The sequence below is a fragment of the Agrilus planipennis genome, unplaced genomic scaffold (assembly GCF_000699045.2).
Source record: "Agrilus planipennis isolate EAB-ADULT unplaced genomic scaffold, Apla_2.0 scaffold163, whole genome shotgun sequence".
Classification (NCBI taxonomy): domain Eukaryota; kingdom Metazoa; phylum Arthropoda; class Insecta; order Coleoptera; family Buprestidae; genus Agrilus; species Agrilus planipennis.
Genome location: NW_020438898.1, coordinates 728,624 through 738,681, shown reverse-complemented (window position 1 = coordinate 738,681; position 10,058 = coordinate 728,624). Strand labels below are relative to the sequence as shown.

Here is a 10,058-nt window from a genome sequence, read left to right as displayed (position 1 = left end):
ATTACCACCACATGCAAATCTATACATACATTTTTATGAAGGAAACTGTATTGTTCTAGCTGAAAGAACATCAGCCCACTCGATAGTTTCGCGAACCACAAAAGATGAAGGAATGAGCTTTAAGGACTAGTTTTTTCTCTATAGAAGAATGAATTACTTGATGGTCGCTTAGCAACCGAAACCAAAAAGTGACTGACCATTTCGGTTGTTTAAATGTGCGGTTCATACATTATGCAGAATTTCTCAGAAATAATATTGCTAAAAGTTTATAATACGCCAACAAGACTCAAACCACGGAAATACCCGGCAAATCCTACATTGTTAGCAGAAGTTAACAATCAAACAAAGCTTAATTTACGAATATTTAATTACTTACAAAACCTTACTTTTTTTACTTTATAATAAGTCTACCTTTATCATGTGCTTTTAGTGTATTTTAACAGTATAACTGTAAACTTTTTTTAATGTTTAAACAAGAAAATATAAATTGTATGTTTCAAAAAGAGGGGATTCTTCCTCAATATTAAATACATGTAAAAACAAATTATCCATTTATTTTGTCTACAAACAAATTAACAGATGCCTAGAAACAATCATATAATGTGTATTTATTTTCGAACAATTTTTGCAAATGTTAGTGGGAAGACAATTAAACCAACTTTTGACCTTGATTTTCAAAAACAATTAATAAGTTCGTGCAGTTTTCTCTCTTAACTAATCATTACTTTCTAGAAAACACATAAAACACAAGTCTTTCAGCAAAATTGGAACGTTTGAAATACATATTAGTAACAAAACTGATAATGAGAATGGTTAAAACATATTTATCATTATTGTGTTATTCTTTATTTCATTTAAGGCATATGAAACCATTAGAATTTCCTCACTTCTCATTCGAGGAATATTACTTTCTATCAAGTTAAAGCTATCATATTTTTAATATCTACAGTAAATTTATAAATAAAACCGTACTAAACAGTGTAAAATGATCAGTTGTATAATAATAAGGCCTTCTATAAATATGCTTTATTTCGTGTTTTATTATTGGGTTCTTTAATGACACAAAATATTCGCTGGAATTGTTTAGCGAAATGCGGTAATTGTTGTTACTCATTTTATCAATGCTTTGTTGTTTTATGTATTATTATTACTCACATTAACAAAGTGACACAACTGTCTCAAATTTCGAAAATGTGATTACAGTAGATAATAAATACCTACTTAATACAGTTAATTAGTCACTTTCATGTGGGTACATAGTATATAGTGTACCTAATGATGTGTTTGGCTGATTTTTTTGTATTTCTATTAAAGTTTACGTAGAATAGAAAGTTTAATAGATTATTTAATCAATTAATTCCTACTAAACGAATAATTTATCTATTTTATTTCCTCTTGAACATAATTTATACAGCGTACCTACTGTTAATTAAATTAATTTGCTGAATGTTTAAAAGAAAGCATTTTAAGTTGTTGAGAATTTTGATTATTCGTGACGATATTGCGTAATGCCATTGCAAAATAGAAATTTAGGTAGCTGTGCAAAATTTTTATAACGTTGCTGCCATGGATTCACATTACAATTACTTTTATTTTTATCGTCAATTAATAATACTATATTTCTTTAATGAGTTAGTTACTTAATAAAATCTATGCAATAAAAGTAGTTACTTAGTATACATATACCTAATCTTAAGTGGCTTTCAACATCTGCTTAATTTATTGTACATTTTCTTGCTATTTGTTTAATAAGAATAAAGATGTTGTGGGGCAAACACAGCGCACAATCGTCTAGAGAACACAACAGCATATTTTTTCTGATTTTTAAATTTTATGGGATACTAGCAGCATCAAATACATAAATATTTCGTAAAAAAAGCAGCTGCCAACGGAAAACTTAAAGCACTGCACTGTGATAACCTATTATGTATCTATATTCAATAGTATGTGTAATAATGATAATAATGGGCGACCTTATAACGGAAACTTAACATCCATTTTTAGAAGCACAATTTCCTTTGACCATTTATTGTTATTACGTTATTGATGTTGTTCCTTCAATGTCAAATAAGCATTATTGTTACTGTGCGTAGAGGTATTATTAATTGTAATTTGAATGTATAGGTACATTATGTGTGTATATCATGAGGCACACAATGGCACAATTTCACCCACCTTAATACACACAAACCAAAGTTACAATAATGTATTACAGTGTCGTACGTTTCATACAATTAAATTGGCAAACTTATTTTCAAAAACAACTGCTGGAAAAAAAAGCAATGTTAAGCTTGTTCGATAAGATATATACTCTTACTTGATACGAATTCTTTCTTGCACGGGCTGACGTAGATTTGGTTGATGATATATCTACAGAAACTGGAAATTGCCCGTGGCGTGCTAATGAGAACTAACTGCAATAGCAGACAGAATATTTGTCAACTTTGACGCCTCCTGGCGGAAAAACTGGTCATGGAATCGAATAAGGTACCATTGGAACCCTACTTAAAGATACCACCCCTATTAATTTTCGTAATAATCTTTCATATGGCCTACGAAACACTGCATTGCAGTGATTTTTCCCTTTTACCTTCTATATATGTGAGAATCGGCCTAAAATCGAAAAGATAATCACGTTACGCGACCTGAATTAATCTCCATATGCCAAAGCTTTCTTCTTTCTTCAAGTGTTGAAGTATAATAAAAAGACGAAATAACAACTAAAAGCTAAACTATTCTCATTAGCGTCTACTAAAACAGAAGAAATGATGAAATGTTTTAAGCCATTGGCAACAATAAGTAAATGTGTATAGCGCCATGGCGCATGCCAGATGTCAACAAAAATTGATCTCAACTTGATAATATTATGATTGTTATTCATGTTATTACAAAATCGAGCATCACTTATTATTTTGTAAACATAAACGCTGCTAACATGTAATCAAAGCTAGCATGAACAGTGAGGTAACTTACTGACTGCAGCATATCAAATTACAAGCCTTAATATCTACAGTTTGCCTCACAGGAGATCCTTTTTATCCTTGCTCTTACAATTGCAGGTAAGGGGAGTTTTTTACCCGTCAGTATCACATCAAAGGAAATGGTTTTTCTTCATTCTATGAAACATGATCGAAAAGAGAACAGATTTTAAAGTATGGTTGAATATATCAAATTGCAAGTCTTAATCTACAGCATGTCTCACATGATATCCTTTTTTATCCTTGCTCTTAATGTTGTAGGAATTGATTTAAAAAGAGAATAAATATCCAAGCGCTGTACAATAAAAAATTTAATCTCACAATCTCAAAAATTTTAATTAAGTATTCATTTATAAAATCTATATTTGCTCGCATGTATGAATTATGGAGTAGTTTTTTTTTGTACGTCTTTAACCACTGAACCAGTATAAATAATTAATTAAAAATAATCCCGTTTTATCTGTCTAATGTGATGTTAAACCTGTCACTGTGGTTCTGAAATGGTTTCATTTGGTTTATCAAAGCATCCATCGCTATGGTCCCCTTATGTTGCCTGGAGACACATGTTTAAAGTTTTAAGACCATTAAGACTTACAGTATTAAGACATCAAGCTTTGTTATCACTTTGCATATCTATTAAGTGGGTATATCTTGCAGTAGTTAAAGAATTTTTATGAACTAAAGACTGCTTTAATGTGAAATAAAATTGAATACTGACAGAGAAATTGAGGTGAACTTTGCTCTGGAAGATTGTTTTTCTTTTCGTTGTAGGCGTAGGTAAGAAACTTATTTTTAAATTAGAGGTTGGTTAGGAATTCCAGTAATGTAGCAATTTTAGCATAATGAATTAATTTAAATGCGGAACTATAAACAAGCAACATTTCGGAATTTCGTAAATGTTTATATCTTACTATGTATATACATGCATGTTTTGATGAAACAGAAGTGGAGTTTCCTTTGATGCTTGATTGCTTATAGGTAAACATAATGTTTTTACCTGATTCTGTCTGCCATCCAAATTTGACAAGCGTAATTTTGTACAAATGTTTTCTTGGTTTGTTGCTGTAGGTACCACTTATGTAAAATATTTAGCATCTTTATACATATGGCAAATGAAACTTGATGTACCTATATTGTTTGTACTTCATTATTGAACATATTTTTGTTGTATATATGAGTTTTGAGTTGTATTTAACTGCAGCATGCTCATACGTACGTTTCTGGGTGCACGCCTGGAAAGGCGCCATGTGGCTTTCAAGTATTCGATTTCTTGCCCATAAAAGGACTCTAGATTTCGTGATATTTTTTTCTAGACTTCATCGCATACCAACAGGGTCAACCATGTCGAAAAGTCATGCCAATCGTTTCGACTTTTCACAGCCTACTTTGTGAAGACGTAAAATTTACCCAATGAAAGATATTCTCAGTTGATAGCAGTTTTTAAATCGATTTCATTTTTTGGGGCTAAATTAGAAGAAGATATATTATACATAACATTAAAAAGAAAAAAAAATACAAAACAATCAAAGAACATAAATAATGATCCCCTAATTTTTCACCTTGGCACCAAATTAGCCCCTAATTTCTGCATTTTATAAATTCATTTTGGCTACTTTGTTCTATCATATAACTTTTCCTACTTTACTGTATGAATTATTATTCTCAGATGTCTCTTAATTATCTAATGAAGGTCGCCATTCCAAATTAAGAACAGAAGCAATTTAACAAAGACTCGGAATGATGATTAATTTGGATTTTTTTACCGATTTTGCTCTTAATGCGTTTTTATCAATCTTGCGTGCAAGCACTTGGATAATTGATTAATTGGCTAATCAAATTAAACGTAAGGGTAATAATAAATTTGCCTTCGTCGTTTTGTATTTACAGTACCTAGTAATGGGTTCTAAAATCGATTGTAGTTACTTATTATTAAATCATATTCCTTACCATAAAATTCAATTTAATCTTCAAATTAATGTGGATACAATCTATTTTATGCGAAAGAAATAAATTTCAAACAACTGCCTAGTACTTAAATGAAGATGGTTACTACTTACCTTATACTTTATGCATATATATTCGATTATTTATTATGGAAATGCGTCCATAATATTTTATAAGAGTGTTACTGACCATATGGCATATTAATGAACTATGTAAATGATTTTTGGATTCTTAAATAGTCGTTTATGAATAGCGTAACTACTAAGGTCTTTAATATTCCTTTAAATTAACTCCATTTTGTAATAGATCAAGTAATTTGTTACTAAGAGTTATTGGGACGAGTTTTTAAGAATTTCTAGTCAAAATAGAATTTTTATTATAATGGTGGCAATGAAAATGGAGAATTTAGAAGTATAGGCAAGAGTCAGGAAAAATAGCTATAAAACATAATTACACATACATATATATTAAAGCAATTTAGAGGACAGTGGCCACCACTTATTGAAAAAACTCCGACAAATTCATGTTTACTTCGTGTTTTTGTTTCGTGAACAATTAAAGTCAAATCGGCCTCTATAAATAAATAAATACAATGAAGTATGGAAATGGTAAATAGCCAGAGGGTACGTGTAAATCTACTCCATAAAATTAGTTAGGCATCTTACATTAAATAACTACCTAAATGATGAATGTGAGACGTACATAAATACCTGGAATGCATCGTTACTAATTTTGATTAATGATCGATCCTTTCTATAAACTATCTTAGTAATCTTTCAAAAATATTTAGAAAAACTCTTCTCTGTATTCTTTTTTCTCAATCTCAATTAATAAACAAAACCTATTACGATATTACAATAAGCCGATGGGTATTGGTTTAAGATCAGGCATGTGGCACATCATAAAAGTATCATTAAAAAGATTAATATCCAGTTTAAAATATGAACTAGCGTAAGAGAATGCCTTACAACAGCCCACGAAAGAATAGATGACCTGCCATAACTTTTTATAGTAATTAGAAACGGTTGAAGACCTCAAGTTGATAGAAAATGCCTAAATACGGAAAAACATTAAAAATTAATTATGCAAATTGCTGTCCGACTCTGTTGTGTGGTCGGTTTTTTTTTCAAAAGTTGCCCACCTTAAAAACAATACGAAAATCTCTAGTTTAGTTATAACATCTATGTAACTTGTGTATAACAATCCCGTATTTCATGTTTTAACTGTACCATAACCTTCAACTGTTTCCGTGTTGCTAATTATAATTACGTAATTGGATGTGTAGGTTTCATCTTTGCTTAGCCCACATAAGAAACAAGATCTGTCTTAAGAAGTTGAAATATGTTCTAAAAGTCTGACTCCAGCAAAAAATAATTAAATCTGAACAACTGGGCTGTTCTCGTCTATTATTTTGCACGGTAACAAAAGAATTAAGATGTACATTCTGTAGAAGAACAAGGTTCCAATGCCACTTCAGGCAATACGTAAATATCGAATTTAGAACTTGGATTTTCTATAAAAGACTTTTAATGGCAATAATGCTGGGATTCTGCCACAATTTAGGGTTTTCAATTTGAACTTGGCATAGTTTATTATTGTAGTTGAAGTTAGCAATCGATAACTTAGCCCAATATTTGGCATTGTTCTGTTTCTTAATAAATCCAGGTAGGTATATAGAAACATGTTTAGGATGGGTTTCTATTCGAACTTGGCATAATTTAGTTTGTGATGCAAACTGGCAAGTAGTAACTTATTACATTATATGGCAAATTTTCGTATCGAACTGAAATATTTGATAAGGAACTTGGACTTGAATTTGGCATAGTTGTAATTGTAGTTCACAGTGGCAGTAGGTAAGTTGGTTAATTGCTGTTCTCTGTTGTCAACAAACTTACGCAAGTATTCAAGTACCAAGTCTGGATTGGTTTACTTGAATTTGGCATAGTTTTTTTTTTGATCATGGTAAAAACCGAAAGGCGAAAACTTGGTCGCTGTTTTTTCTTGTTTTGTAAACTCAACACTTTCTTCGCTTTGTTTGCATCATTATCTGGTTCATGTACACAATTAGAGAAAGTTCAGTTGGTAATACGTTTGTTATTCGTAGTAAATCAGAGGTATGCGCAAATATAATGGTATTGCGAATGCACTTAGCCATTACTTATTTCGGTGCATAAAAAGCGATAAAGTATACATATGTACATGTAAATTGTACAAATGAGCTGTTTTTTATTTCAAAGACGGCAATCTTGCAGCTAAATCGATCTATTGGAAAACAATGAATAACTGAATATAAATTGGATAAAAATGTACTACAATTGGTACGTATTTAAATGATATTTTGGTAGACATACTACCTATAGAAAACAACTTTCGTTATATGCTCTATTAACTAGTAAGGATTATTAAAAATAATTAAATCAAATAAGATTTACAACGATTTATTATAACAGAAGGTGACATTATTTGAAATGTTCATGAAAAAAATGTATATTTTTGAAAATTGATTGAGAAGGTTCAATTTCACGCCAACTTGATGGACGTCTTTTTTTACTCCATTGTCAAAACAAATATTTGGTTATTTTTGTCTCCCTCGATGTTTTGAATGGCTGCAATTTGTAATGTATCCCAATGCATTTGTAATGCTTCTTTTTATCTTGTATTTATTTACAGCAACAGAAATTTATCTGTACTATATTTATTTCTAAACGTACAAGGCTGTTCGTAACCCAATCCCAATGGCATAATTTTCACTCAAAAAATAAAATAAAATGAGACAGAGAAACTGAAACGTTAGGGCTCTTTCACACTGTGCGATAACGACACGATTTCCTGCATGCAGCAAATCGCAACTACACAAAAGTATATCCAAAATAAATGTATTTAAAGCGAACGCTTTTACAGTTATCCGATATGGTATTAAAATATATCCTTGTCTGTTTTTGGCTCCATTAGATGCATACAACTAAACCAGACAACACTGCGAGGGTAGATAGGCTCGCATTTCAACTTGGAACGTTGTCGAAGCAATATTTAGTCGCTTAATATGAAAGCGGCGTTACGATACGATGCGACAAATCGCTTGCAGTTATCGCACAGTGTGAAAGTGGTCTTAAGATCATTTTTATATCTGGGCTTCTACTCAATCGCTTTTTTTAAACGTCGATAACGAACAATTAACACAGAAAGTTAATTTGTGTTATCCGCAAATGACCTAAGACAGCGTTGACAACATCGGCACTTCCCGTAGAACTTTTACCTTTTGTTACGCATTATCCTGGTGAAATAAACGATAGACGTGACAATCAAAAGTTCTAACACAAAAGGCGCTTTTTTCGCACGACTTGCTATCACTGCAATTTATTTTTACCGTTTGTCACTTTACTAGGTACACATCGGATACTTTCTTTAAATCATTAACGAACAATCTCTTAGCTAGTATAATGCATTGTTTGATATACCTACCTACAAAAGCTATTGTTATTTGTAGTGCATTTTCTTTTCTAATATTTCTACTTCGGTTTAAAGTCCAAGTAAAATGGAGGACCATTAAATGGCACCAACCGGAAAATTTGTGTGCCTGAAGCCATTACCAACAACGACGTTGCATGTTCTTTATATATTCTGTAAACTTAACTTAAAAAAAGTAAAGTTAGCAGCAACAGTAGTAATTAATTGTTATTATAATAATTACAACATTATCATAGGTATTTGGAGTTTGCGTTCTCTTAGCGCCAGTATCTCAAGAACTAGTTGAACTTGAAAGCCCACAAAGTGGCACTGTTTCTTTGATGGGATGAATATTATTATAATTAACTATAAATTTTATATCTTACCGTCCACATTACGTCTTATGTTCGCCGATTGTCAGTACATACTACCTACACTTTATTTGGTGCTGCGGTTGCTTGATAATTTCAAGGTGAAATATAGATACATAAACTGGCTTTGTAGGTACTAAACTATTTCTAAAAAAATTCCATCATACGAATATCCCAAATGATTGCGTGTGATAGAAAAAACGTTAAAAGTAAATGGACTATGCTTTTTGAAAGCAACATACAAATAGGTACCGAATTCTAATCTCAAAATGGTTTTACTTATACTACAAGAATACCTGTTCAAATAAATAGTTGTTCTAATTAGAAATAATTAAACGCGTTCATGTTACAACAGATGCATTTCTGAAATCATTACCTCCTTTTTGCTTTCTTTGTAAGTTTATGGCGTTACCTTGTAATGACTGTATGTATAAATTCATACATTGTGTGCTAACTTGGGAACCAGACTTGAGACATGAATGTTAGTAATAGACTCTGAATCTCATATGTTGGCGCCAATAGTTGCGTAGGTTTGAAACCATTTAAAGCACACACCGTTCGTTTACAGTTCGCAACATGACATTCTTATTTACTTTTAATTTATTAAAGACAAGCAGGAAGAGATCTAGCATAATAAAATACTGAAAAATTTTACGATTAGTGTCATAAAAAGTCTATTCTTTCGCGAACTGATTAGATATAGAAATCAATCAATTTCAAGTTGCTTAAAGCGAAAATTCTTAGTCTGAATGCATCTTTACATGTAAAACGCTTAATTTTTATTTTATATTTCTGAAATATTGAAAAGGTTTGCTTATTATCTATAATGAATCAATCGGTGTCTAAAATCAATGCCTAAAACATCTGTGGAAACCGCAGACAACTTAGACTAAAGCAGAGGGGTACTGCTTCTGCTGATTAATCAATTAATTAATTAAATAAATTGCTAATTGCACGGACAAACAATATCACATGTAAACTAACCTTTCTGAAGGCCACATAGTAAAATAATATGGTAACGTAACATATTTTAGAAAGTTTGTTTATTTCAAATTTAAGTTATATGTTTAAGTACAATATCCCAACGAATTTGATACTTACCTTTGTATCAAGTTTGCTTATTTTTGCACCTAAATAAGCTGCAAGGTCTACTGATAATAAATTTAATCCTTCACAGTGCAGTTTTTCACATTATTTTTTCATAATTTAATTAACTAACCACTGTTTCACAGTTTCAAAATTACCATCATAGTAGTAATTAATTAATATTTAATTGTGGCTTTACTATTTTAGTCATTTAGTGGTCACAAATATTTCA

The 10,058-nt window shown here is 31.0% G+C and overlaps 1 protein-coding gene and 1 long non-coding RNA gene across 5 annotated transcripts in view; one reads left to right on the top strand and one right to left on the bottom strand.

The window, feature by feature from the left end:
• Nucleotides 1-10,058, top strand: part of LOC108739128 — a 32,416-nt gene that overhangs the window by 4,176 nt on the left and 18,182 nt on the right. The window lies entirely within an intron of this gene.
• LOC108739130 lies at nt 7,392-8,786 on the bottom strand. Of its 2 annotated transcripts, none has more exons than XR_001938093.1 (3): nt 8,756-8,786; nt 8,385-8,555; nt 7,392-7,672 (listed from the first exon to the last, which is right to left on the bottom strand). It is a non-coding gene; the product is annotated as an uncharacterized LOC108739130 (long non-coding RNA). The 2 variants fall into 2 exon arrangements; XR_001938092.1 differs by having other exon boundaries at nt 8,614-8,776.